The sequence below is a fragment of the Microcebus murinus genome, chromosome 3 (assembly GCF_040939455.1).
Source record: "Microcebus murinus isolate Inina chromosome 3, M.murinus_Inina_mat1.0, whole genome shotgun sequence".
NCBI classification, from domain to species: domain Eukaryota; kingdom Metazoa; phylum Chordata; class Mammalia; order Primates; family Cheirogaleidae; genus Microcebus; species Microcebus murinus.
The window spans coordinates 72,262,645-72,275,572 of NC_134106.1; the positions used below are offsets into that span (position 1 = coordinate 72,262,645).

General features: G+C 46.0%; 1 non-coding gene across 1 annotated transcript; it reads right to left on the reverse strand.

The window, feature by feature from the left end:
- Positions 1–5,669: 5,669 nt before the first annotated feature.
- Positions 5,670–5,861, reverse strand: LOC142870222 (U2 spliceosomal RNA). The gene has a single exon (XR_012918669.1). It is a non-coding gene; the product is annotated as a U2 spliceosomal RNA (small nuclear RNA).
- Positions 5,862–12,928: the final 7,067 nt, after the last annotated feature.

Consider the following 12,928-nt stretch of genomic DNA (forward strand, 5'->3'; position numbering starts at 1 on the left):
CAAAGCAGCTCTAAAGCAGTCACGGCTTGTATAAGCTGGCCACTTCAATGCAAGAAATTACTGAGGTACCCAAGAAAGTGCTGGGCACTTCCACCACCCATCTCCCAGTAATTATCTTGCTTAGTCTATTTTGTAACAACTTTGCTGAGCACTCCAGGCTAGCACATCACAGTGTTTCTGTTATATGGTGGGGAACTTTGCATTTTCCCCTCAGATGTAAACCAAAATTAAAATCCTGAGAAATAAAAATAAAATCCTAAGCCCCCAACCAACTGAATAGACCCTGTCTTGGCCAAGGAGACCCCAGAGAAACCTTAAAATTGAGTTCCTGGCCACCACAGGGTGGGAGGTCAGGCACACCTCATTATGCCCCCTCCCTTGCTAATCACCATTGGGCTTTCTTCCCTAAGAGTTAAACAGAACTAGCCTTTGGAAAGACTTGCTCCACTGCTGATTTCAATCAACTGCCCAACTGTTTGCAGTTTTGGCACAACTCACCAGCATTCCTTCCTGATAAGAGGCTGCCTACCGTGGAGAGGTTTTGACCACTCAATAGAGGATATGCAGTGAGGGTTTTCATGTTCTCTGCTTCACCTTTTGATGTCAGCAGGATGATGCTAAGGCTGCTATTTTTTGCACATGTACCCTATGAAGGGGCATGAAGCTTAGTTGTGCACGTGCATGTTTCTCCTTCATAAATATTCATTACTCCTCCTATAGTTTGTTAAAAGTGTACATTTGGCCACCCCACTCAGCATAAATTCCTGATCGCATTGTCCCTCTCTCACAGTACAGGGTCTAGGCTTCTGCCTGAGGTTATGATTCTCAGTCTATCAAAATGGCCACCCTGCAGGCTGCAATCATTTATGAGAAATAAAGCTCTCTTCTCCAAATTTATGAACTTCAACATTTCTTCATTTGACAACCTTAAACCCTCAGCCAACTGAATTGACCCTCTCTTTGCCAAGGAGACCCCAGAAAAACCTGAGTTCTCAGCCATGAAGGGAAGGGAAGTCAGACATACCTCCTTTTGTCCCTTTCCTTTTGGAGTTTAGACAAATTGCAAACTGGACCTAAGGCCATGCAAAACAAAGGTTAAGTACCACTTGCAAGCCATCAATTTGCTTAACAAATTGTTTTTTTGTTTTGTTTTTTGAGACAGGGTCTCCTTTTGTCACCCAGGCTAGAGTGCAGTGGCATCATCATAGCTCACGGCGACCTCAAACTCCTGGGCTCAAGTGATCCTCCTGTTTCAGCCATCTGAGTAGCTTGGGACTACAGGCGTGCACTGCCATGGCCAGCTAATTTTTCTCTTTTTTTTTTTGTAGAGATGGGGGTGTTGCTCTTGCTCAGGCTTGTCTGAAACTCCTGGCCCCCAGCAATCCTCCTTCCTGGGCCTCCCAAAATGCTAAGATTATTTAACAGATCTCTTGCTCTCTGATTAGCAGACACTCTTAACTCAAGCATTCTTTTTGATTAGCTCCAACTCTTTAGACAAACCTTTATTTCTTTAATCAATTACCAATCAAAGAATCTCTGAACCCACTTATAACCTGTAAGATGCTGCCCTGTGTCCCCCACCCCACTTTGACATGCTTCACCTTTTTTTGCCAAACCAATATATACCTTCCATGTATTGATTTATGATTTTACCTGCAATTTCTGTCTCCCTAAAAATGTATAAAATCAAACTGTAACTCGGACATCTCAAGTGTCTTTCTAAGGACCTTTTTTATTTTTATTTTTTGAGACAGAGTCTTGCTTTGTTGCCCAAACTAGAGTGAATGCCGTGGTGTCAGCCTAGCTCACAGTAACCTCAATCTCCTGGGCTCAAGCAATCCTCCTGCCTCAGCCTCCCGAGTAGCTGGGACTACAGACTTGTGCCACCATGGCCAGCTACTTTTTCTATATATTTTTAGTTGGCCAATTAATTTCTTTCTATTATAGTAGAGATGCGGTCTCACTCTTGCTCAGGCTGGTTTTGAACTCCTGACCTTGAGCAGTACGGCCCGCCTCAGCCTCCCAGAGTGCTAGGATTACAGGCGTGAGCCACCGCGCCCGGCCTCTCAGGACCTCTTGAAATGATGCTCCTTGAGCTCAAAATAAACCTCTTTAAATTATTTTACAGAGTTTGTGAAACCATCCATATTAAAATAATGTACAGCCCACAAGGTATAAATAGTAATCAAAGTCTGATTTTTATAGAAGTATAGATAATAGCCAGAAATTAGCCAGCCATTGTTCCCTAATTCCCTTGCTGCTGTTGTTGATCATGGCTTAATGGCAGTGTCCTCCCTGACAGACACAAGATTTATGACTCTTACCACTACTTTTCTATAGATAACACTGCTGTTGTAAATCTGAAGACTGGTCTTTGAGGTGTTTTTCAGACTTTGCATTCCTGGGACCTACTGATGCCAACCAGACCCATGGATAGGTGTAGGAACAGATCCAACAGCCCAGGAAATCTGAGAAGATAATTTCTGCATCCCAACCCTATGAGCTCATCCCTCTCCCCCTCCCCACCAATCAGCAGGCCCAATTGCCTAGCCCTTTGCCTGCTGAACTATCTCTAAAAACCCTTTCTCCCAAATTCTCAGGGACATAGATTTGAGAAATTCCTCCCATCTCTTCACATGGCGCCTGTGACATTAAAGTCTTTCTCTGTGGTGAACGCTGCCGTCTCAGTGTAGTGGCTTCCTCTTAAGCAGTGGGCAATGAACCTGGTTGGGCTGTAACATTTGTTTTTTCCATTAACATAGGCATTCTACTTTGAAGATTTTTTTCTATTCTGTCACTTGACAATCAACACAGAAGACTTCTGTGACCAAATGTGTGAGGTTTTTCCCCCACACACCAAGCAAGCAATCAACTCTGCAGCAGACACCAGCTGGGTGCCCTCTAATTCAATTCAATTTTGACACCATCCACCCTGGAGATAGATCAGATTCCACAGGGTGAGGGCTCAGTCCCCAAGACTTCTCTGCGCTGCTCGCCACACACTTCAGATGCCAATGGAAAGCCCTACGTTGTTTTACCTACACTGCTGGTGCCCAGCTATAAATTGGGACTCCCACAACCCTCTCTTCAGGTTCGATTGATTTGCTAGAGTGGCTCATAAAACCCAGGGAAACATTTATGTTTACTGGTTTATTGTAAAGGATTTTACACGTTGCTTCCTTAAGCAGCATAAAAAAAGAGAGAGAAACAAAAGGATATTATATGGAGATGCATAGGGTGAGGGAAGGGGCGCAGGGCTTCCGTGCCTTCCCTGGGCACCTGTCAACTATCTGGAAAGTAGTCCAAACCTTGTCCTTTTGGGCTTTTATGGAGGCTTCATTAGGTAGCCACGATTGATTAAACCATTGGCCACCGGTGATCCTCAACCTTCAGCCCCTCTTCCTCTCTGGACGTTGGGAAATGGGGCTGAAGGTCTCAACTCTCTAATCCCGGATTGGTCTTTCTGGTGACCAGCCCCATCTTGAAGCTACCCAGGGGCTGCCAGCCATCAGTCAATCATTAGCATACAAAAGACACATATGATTTGTAGAGTTTAAAGATTTTAGAAGTTATATACCAGAAGCGGTAAGTGAGGATGACCAAATCTGCGGTTCACAATATCACAGATACCTGACTTTCCCAGCACCGCGTGTTGATAGGACGTCTGTCTTCCTCACTGCTCTGAAGTACTGCCTTTTTGTTTTTTCCCAAATGCCCATTTCTTTGTGGTTCTGCATCTGGTTTCTGTATTCCATAGTATTTTTGAACCCAACCCCTCCGTCTTTTTTTTTTTTTTTGAGAGAGTCTTGCTTTGTTGCCCAGGCCAGAGTGAGTGCCGTGGCGTCAGCCTAGCTCACAGCAACCTCAAACTCCTGGGCTCAAGCAATCCTTCTGCCTCAGCCTCCCGAGTAGCTGGGACTACAGGCATGCGCCACCATGCTCGGCTAATTTTTTCTATATATATTAGTTGGCCAATTAATTTCTTTCTATTTATAGTAGAAACGGGGTCTCGCTCTTGCTCAGGCTGGTCTCGAACTGTCTCAATGATTGCAGTTCGGCCTCTTCCTGCCAGTGCCAGGGCGGCGCGTGGTACGCGCGCGGAGATAGAGACGCTCGGGCTGCGTCCTCGGGACTACAGAGTGCAAGACAGCTGCGCCCGCGGTGCAGAGACCCCGACTTCAGGCTCTTCGGGAAGTGGAGCACCGATGATGTACAGATCGGCGACATTTCCCTACAGGATCCATCGCAGGGAAGGAGAAGTTTGCCAAGTAACCGTATCACAGTGCCGGGCGGTGAGCCCAGCTGCCTCGGCAAGCGCCGAGCGCGGTGGCGACGCCTCGCTGTCCCGAAGCATGCCCACAGCAACCGCAAGGAGCTCGCGGCTGCGCGCCTCGTCCACCTGCTCACAGGGGAGAGCCCGCTCCAGGTCCTGGTGGACGCCGGCACCAACGGTGGCCCCGAGAGGGCTCAACACGCATTGGGCCAGCCCGGAGAGCCAGACGCCGGAGGAGGACGCGTCCCCACCGCGCCCTGTGAATCGGGCCTTCTGGCTGCTGTGCACAGGCACCTGTGAGGCTGCTTTCCGGAACATCAAGACCATCGTCGAGTGCCTGGCAGACGAGCTCTCCAACACTGCCAAGGGCTCCTCCAACTCCTGTGCCGTTGTTGCGGCAAGTGACCAGCGACTGGCCAGAGAAAGAACCCAGCGGCACGCAGAGGGTCAGAGAATCAGCCTTTATTTTGCCAGGGTGGGGTGCGGGCTCGGAGGGGCATACCACCAAATTCTGAGCACCGCTTCCTTATTTTTTTTCCCCAGTCTTATACATTTACACAACCAATCAACTATTATCTAATTAGTAGGATCAGCCGTAAGCTTTCACATGTAGTGGATTTTGCCTCAGGGCCCTGGGGTAGGGGCTTTTCCCTATTATCAGTAGGATCAACCCTAAGCTTCACTTGAATTCAATCAGCAGGGCCCTTGGGTTTTTTCCCCTATCATTAGTAGGATAAGCTTCACATGCATCCAATCAGCAGTGAGTTCAGCCATGGGGCCCCGGGGTGGGGGTTTTCCCCTAATACCATCATCAAAAGGACTAGCTAGAATGCATGCCCAAGTCCATAGCAAACCCATCTGCCCTTTGGGGTAGCTCCACCGCCTGCACTCTCCAAATTACTATGGTTTGATGAGATGTCTTTCACTAGAGCAAGTCCTTTCCCTATCTTTTCCGTATTCAAGTGTGAATTTTAAGTTTGGCTCGTCAATTTCCAAAATCAATTGCAATTTTGCTTTAGACTACATTGAATCTCTACAGGTTGATTTGGGAAGAAATATTATGCTTTTTCACCTACGGACTTGGTTTATGCCTCCATTTTTACGGGTATTCTTTATTTTATGTTCCCAGGGGATGGACTTTGTTCCCCACGCCTCTTCTAGTCACAGAGTCATGAAAGGCCATAAGCTTTAGGTAAGTCCTAGACCAATACCACATAGGATGATTGTACTCTGAGGCCTAGTTTATTTTAGTCTCATTCTACTTTACATAGCCTTGAGGCAATTCATGAAAATAAATAGGAAAAAAATTTGAGAAAAAGAAATTCAAGGTGGAAAGAGTTAGCACAGCATCTTAGCTAGTCTACTTTCTGGACTATCAATATGCCCCATGGAGGGGAAACCACACACCATTTCTAGAAATACTGCAATACCAGAACGATGGATGGAGAGAATAAAGCAAGCTCACATTCCACCTCCCAGCTCCAAAAGCTTGCCTAATTTATTGTCCTACAAGTGAAGGACATACCAGATATTAAAGTGATAAGAACAGATACTACACTCGATCTTAGCCAAAAGGCCGAGAGGCGATAAGAATCGGTGCCCTTCCTCCCAAGTCCTCCCTTCTATTACCCACCTTTGGTTCACGGTGAGAAACCTCACCTGTGTTTAAATCTCACCTCCTTTCTTATTTGAATATTATGTTGAAGACATTAGCCTCTTTCGCAGACACTTTTGTTTGCCTCTTGATTCAATAGTGACTTTGCTGTCCTTGGCACACTGGAATCCGAGGGTCCGAAGGGCCATTTCATTTGCACGCCCGCCCCCCGCCCGGGGCGTGGCCACCGCGGAGAGGAGGGTTGGAAACTGCAACGACCCGGGGCAGAGCGAAGCGTTAAGCTTTGCTCCGCACTGGGGGACATTTGGAGTTGAGCGGCAGTGACAGCGTGGTACGAAGCTGTTTCGCGCAGAGCGGTCCGAGCTCCCCGGAAGAAAGCGTGCGGGGAGCGAGGCACTAGTATGAACTGGTGGGAGAGGACAAGGTGCCTCGCAGGCCTGCTGGGTCCTCGGCCCTCACCGCAGGGGCACGAAGCGGGGAGTGAAACGGGCGGGAGACCCGGGAGGGGCGGCTCCCGGGAGTCCCGCCACTCCAGGCGCGCACGAAGGCCTCAGTGTGGCTCCGCAGCCGAGGGTGGGGGTTGGAGGCACCTTTAGGTCCTCCAGTCCATCCCCTTTTTCTACCATGTTTCCCCCAAAATAAGACAGGGTCTTATATTTATTTTTCCTCAAGAAGACACCCTAGGGCTTATTTGCAGGGCATGTGTTATTTTCCCCTCAAAGCCTCAGCTTGCAGCACGCACAGGATGGCCGGGACCTGACAGGGGGGCCCACCTTGTCGGTGGGGCTGCCCGCACCTTTCCGGTCACCTCTGGGATAGTAGCTGTCACGATGGGGCAGATGAGAAGGGCTGCTCGTCTTTACCGATCGGCCACGAAATGCATGGGTTGTGCGGATCCGCTGGGTAGCCACGCCCATCACTAGGGCTTATTTTTCTGGGTAGGGCTTCTATTGCACAAATGCTTGGAAATCCTGCTAGGGCTTATTTTATGGGTAGGTCTTATTTTCGGGGAAACACGGTACCTAGAAACCGCCGTTACCCCCTTTCCTGTCGTAGGAAGACTGACACCCTCTGGCTTTTCTCGGCCCTCTAGGTCTGCGCCCAGCCTCCTCTGCGCTCAGAGTGCGCTCCCGCCTTCCCCTCCAGGTCTAAACCCGTTTTCCTCACCCTCGGCCCCTCCAGGAGCCTGGAGTCCAGCCAGCACCTACCTGCTGGGTGCCCCATCCGCCACACTTCCTCCTGGATTCTGTCCCAGCTGCCTAAAGTGGCGGGGTTCAAACCTCAGTCCGCGCTGTTTCTTGTCCGGAGCGGTCCATACTTCGTGCCCCAGGAGGTGCCCGCTGAGTGACTGGTGCGCCCCTGCGTCAGTCTCCCTGTGTTTAGGGGAGACAGCCTGGGGAGGGCAGGGAAGAGCCCAGACTCCCGGGGTCCCCCAGTGATTAGTGCTGTGAGGGGGGCAGTGCATGTTCATGTCGTGGCCTCTGCTGCCCGGTCCTTCCAGATCGTTGGGATGCTTCCCCTCTGGCATGCTGAGAGAGGAGCTGGCTGCTTACAAAGCACCGAAGCACTGCACCCCAGCCTGAGGGCTGCCCCGTTCCAGCCTGCAGAGGTTGTTTGTTTTTATTACCGTATGTGTTGTTTATGCTGTGCCAAGCCCTTCACTTATATTTTGTCATCCAATCCTCAGAATAGCCCTACAAGGATGATGGCCTTATCTCCATTTTACAGATGAGATGCAGAGATTAAGAAACTCACCTGAGATCACGTACTGTTGTTTAAGTTAGCCTTTGCTGCGTCATAGACGGCCTGACTACTTATGGCTTCAAATGGCTAACATTTATTTCTCAACAATTCTGTGAGTTGGCCGGCCTGGCTCAGCAGGGTCTGGATGGCCAAGGGGTCTCATACTGGCACCATACATGACGCATTTAGAGGTGGCTGAGGGAGGAACCAGGAAAACCAAGGAAAGGAAAGGAACCATGAGCAGGAGGAGCTGTTGAGGTGGAGAAAATCAGGAGAATGTGGTGCAGCGGAAGCCAAGAGAGGAAGAGGGACTGGGCAACTAGATGGAAGCTCCTGAAATACTGACTTGAATACTTAAAAATATATCCACTGGATTTGTCAACATGGAGGTCACTGGGGACCTTGACAAGAACTTCTTTGGAGGAGTAATAGGGACAGAAACCAGATTAGGGTAGGTGAAGGAAAGAGCGGAAGGTGAGGAAGTGTAGATAGTGTAGCCAAGTCTTGACAGGAAAGGGAAAGGAGATGGCAGAAAGAGGGTATCGGGGGTTAAGGGGGGATTTGTTGTTTTGTTTTCTTGTAAGGGGAGACAGAAGCGTGTTTGCCTATTGATGGAATAATCCAGTTGAGGAGGAGAGGTAAAAGGTAAAAGGGTGTGGGATCCAGGGCATGAGGGAGGAATTTGTCTCTAACAAGAGCAGGGACATCTTCATTGTGACAGGAGGAAAGACAGAAAACACAGTATTTGAAAGAAGTTTATAGAGCTGGTGGTAGGAGAGTGAGTAAGGTCCCCTCTGAAGGCCTCTGTTTTCTCCCTGGATTGTTAGGTGAGGTCATGAGCTGAGAGGAAAGGGGTCTCCATGGAGGCCCTAGGAGGGGATGGCTTGATGAGAGAGGGGAGAATATGAAACAGACATCTCTGAGAGTGGGAAACTTATTAGAGAAACTTAATGGATTGGAGGTTTGTGGTCATTAGTTTAAAGCAAAACTCTCTCTCTTCCTCCCTCCTTCCTTTCTTCTTTGCTATGTGGGGCCCAGTGAGATATGAGGGCAGGCAAGGTGGCTAGGCAATACTACACATATTGGATATGATATATAATAATGGGAGCTGGGGTTTCTCACTGTCAGAGAAGAGAAGCACATCCAGGGGAGACATTTTAGCTCTCATTTGCCTTAACTAAGCCAGACGCTGAACTTTCCTCTCTTCTTGCAGCACTCCTTCATTTTGCTACTGTGACATCACATGCATGTATCTGCTCTTAATTTTCTGGCAGTCTATCTTGTGTCCTTTCCTAGTTCTTTTTCCTCTTAAATGTTGGTGCTTTGTAGGCTTTATCCATTGCTAGATTTTCTTCCTACACCACATTTTCTCCTGGGCATCAGTCATTCTCATAGTTTCCATTAAATCTCTATGCAAGTGACTCCCCAAATTTATCTGCATCCCAGATCTCTCTCCTAAGCTCCAGACTCAAATATCTCCCTGCTGGTCACCTCCATTGGGATGTTTAATAGGTTAGAATTCAACACACCAAAAATTGAACTGTTTTCAACCAATCTACTCCTTCCACCTCCTCCCGGATTCTCCATGTCAGTGAACAATACAATCATCCATTTGATCTTCCAAGCAAGAATCGTGGGCATGAACATTGCCTTTGCTGCTCCCTCTGCTTCATTGCCCCAACCTGGTTCAGACCAACTGTATCTCTTGCCAGGACCCTAAGACGGCTTCCTGCCTTATCTTTCTGCTTTTGGTTTCTGCTTGCCCGCCCTCACCCCCAAACTTCAAGTTTTGTGTTGCACATTACACAGAGCACACAGTGGGGTATTTATTGTTTTAGGAGTGGCCTCTCTACTTCCTTCATCTTGTTTTCCCCAACTCATCAGGCACAAATCCTTCAATCAGAGCTCTTGGGGACACTGACTTGTAGCTACCCCTCCCTGTCAGAATGAAAATTTCCCACAGGATTCCTCCATGGTCTCTTTTCTTTTTTTTATTTTAGCATATTATGGGAGTACACATGTTTAGGTTACATATGTTGCCTTGCTGTCCACCCCAAGTCAGAGCTTCAAGCGTGTCCATCCCACAGATAGTGTGCATCGTACTCATTATGTATGTATATACCCATCCCCTCCTCCCCATTCCCATCTGCCTGATGCCAGATAAATGTTATTCCTATATGTCCACTTATGTGTTGATCAGTGAAACCAATTTGCTGGTGGGTACATGTGGTGCTTATTTTTCCCTCCATGGTTTCTTGAATTCCCTCTGCTCCACTCTGTCAGGGGCCCTCCTCATATTCTCTGTAGCCTCCAGCTCTGGTTGTCAGGCATTCTATTCCATCTAGTCAAATTCTAGAATCTAGATAAAGCCAAAAGGTTTGGATCATTGTGGTGAGCAGGGTTCGGGTCCTGTAGGAAGTGGTCTTTCTAAAACAAAACTAATGACTTCTCACCATCCTAAGGACAAATCCAAGTTCCTTAACTTGGCTTATAGGAGACTTCCTTTCTTCCCAGCCTAAGCTCTAAGGACTCCTTATATAGTCACTGAAATTCCAGTTCGCCAAAACATGTAACTGTTTTCTTGATTATAGACCTTTGGATATGATGGTACCTCTGCTTGGAATACATTTCCCCTTCCTTCTTCACTTACACGTAGAAGCTGGTCCTTTGTAGATGTCTGATTACATGTCTCTTGTTTTGTGAAGCCTTTCCCCAAGGTCTTACTCCCCACCCCCCAACAAATCAGTTGTTCCTGGTCCCCTCCATCATCCTTTGACACTGCTGTGGAGCCCTTCCTGGCCTGACTGGCTGGTGCCTGTCGAGTGGTTGGCGTGCTCTGCCGGTCTGCAAGCTGTCTGTGGAAGAGAGCTTACATTCTCATATTTCTCTCAGGTTCCTTCCCGGCATAATGCGGGCACGGAGCTCTCAATATTTGTTCATACACATCACAACTGCCAATTCCATTTTTTTCTAGTTCCAATTTTTGATAACTGTTTTCCAAATTTAGCCAGAATTTGCTTCCCAATACCTTCTTCTCATTTTAGGTTCTGCTCTTGTGGAAGTGCTCTCTTTGAAGGTGACTTACACAGGCAGACGTGGGAGCAAATAAGTGCCAAAGAAGGCTCAGTTTCAACCAGAAGATTATAATGTTTGTACTTTGGATGGAGGTGGGGAACAGGGTCACCAGTGACATTTTAGGGCAAAAAGTTTCTGTCCTAAAATTTTGAAAATGATTGTACAAGCTATAAGTAGCTTCCTCAAGACTATCACCATCACATACTTGCAGTGCTCCCCTGCCTAATTTTGATAGTTCTAATTAAAACATTTTAGAAAGAATCTGCATGATATACTCGGTATAGATTAATGTTCATTCAAGTGCCAACTCTTGAAACTTGGCATTTCTTTTAAAATCATTTTGAAGAAATCACAGTACCTTTGTATCTTACTGTATATTCTTACATAGTTTACCTTTGAATGATGTGGGAGTTAGGGGCACTAGCCCCCCGACAGTCGAAAATCTGTGTATAACTTCTGACTCCCCCAAAACTTAACTCTCATAGTCTACTGTTGACTGAAAGCCTTACCAATAAAATATAAACAATTGATGAACACATACTTTATATGTCATATGTATTTACATACTACAGTCTTACAATAAATCTAGAGAAAAAAAGTTATTAAAAAGTCATAAGAGAAAATGTATTTGCTACTATTCATTAAGTGGAAGTGGATCATCATAAAGATCCTCCACCTACCCATCTTCATGTAGATTAGGCTGAGGAAGAGGAGGGGGCGGTTCGTCTTGCTGTCTCAAGGGTGGCAGAGATAGAAGAAAATCCATATATAAGTGGACAAAGTTCAAACCCATGTTGTTCAAGGGTCAACTGTAGTTTTGAATTTCCCCCTGAGCATTAGACTCAACCTCTGAAAAAAGAATTTTGTCAACTCTGAAAATGCAGACAATTCAGCTGACCTTGTTTTGTAGTATCAATCAAAAAAGACTATACTGTTTTGGGGTTTTCAGAGAAAAGATAACCTTTTGTGACTGATAATTCACAGCTTACTTATGCTGTACTTGGGTTCTTTTCACCAGTAGACCAGACATGTTAAAAACAGGGGGCGTGATATAATAGCACAAAATAATCTTACTTTATCAATGCCATGGAAGAAAAGTTGATCTGGGGATCTACTCACTCACTGTGAGACCAGTGACATAGCCAAATACAAATCTAATATTATTCTTTAGCCCCTATTTAGCATTTTGTTCAAATCTTGAGAAAAACTATTATATGTCTTGCCTGTAGGCAAATATATCACTAAGTTTATTTCCTTTTTGATAGGATTAAACAATCAAGGAAATGGAATAGTATAATTTTTCTATTCTTGGTGATTCCATGGTGGAATCTTTCCTCTTCCCTTTCTAGAAGGTCACCATCTAACCTATTAGAGTTCTCCAGAGAAACAGAATTATGTGTGTGTGTGTGTGTGTGTGTGTGTGTGTGTGTAATGGGGTTGGCTCACATGAAATGATTACAGAGGCACAATCTGGTGTCTGCAAGCTGGAGAATGAGGAAAGTACGTGGTATAATTCAGACTACTCTGAAAGCCTGAGAACTAGGGGTCGAGAGGAGTAGGGGTGGGGCTGATGTTTTAAGTCCTACTTCAAATGTAAAGACCCAAGAACCAGGAGCACAAATGTCCAAGGGAAGGAGAAGATGGATGTCTCAGCAAAAAAAGAGACAGCAAATTTGCCCTTCTTCTGCCTTTTTATTCTATTTGGGTCCTCAACAGGTTGGATAATGCTCACTCACATTGGGGAAGGCCATGTGCTTTACTCAGTTCACAAATTCAAATGCTAATCTCTCTGGAAACAACATCACAGACACACCTAGAAATAATGTTTTACTAGCTATCTAGGCATCCCTTAACCAGTCAAGTTGACATATAAAATCAGCAATCACACATGGGAAGAGTCAGAGCATGAGCATGCCAATAAAAGCTTAAGTAATAATGATTTTATCAAGTACTTATCTTTCCAGGCTAAAAGTTGTATTTTAGAATACAAAATGGGAAGGGCAGATAACTTTTGTTTGTGAATTTCCATTTCTATTTTCCTACTGTGGTAAAAATAATTTTAGCAAAATAATTTTTAAGTTAATCTTATAATAGACATGTAATAGCACAACATTATAGAATGCAGATAATTTGAATCTTTTTGTTATCCAAAGTGTGTTTAGAGGTCAGTCTTCTTAGTCATATTTGATAATGAGGATAATGAAGTTAAGCGACTTCCCCAA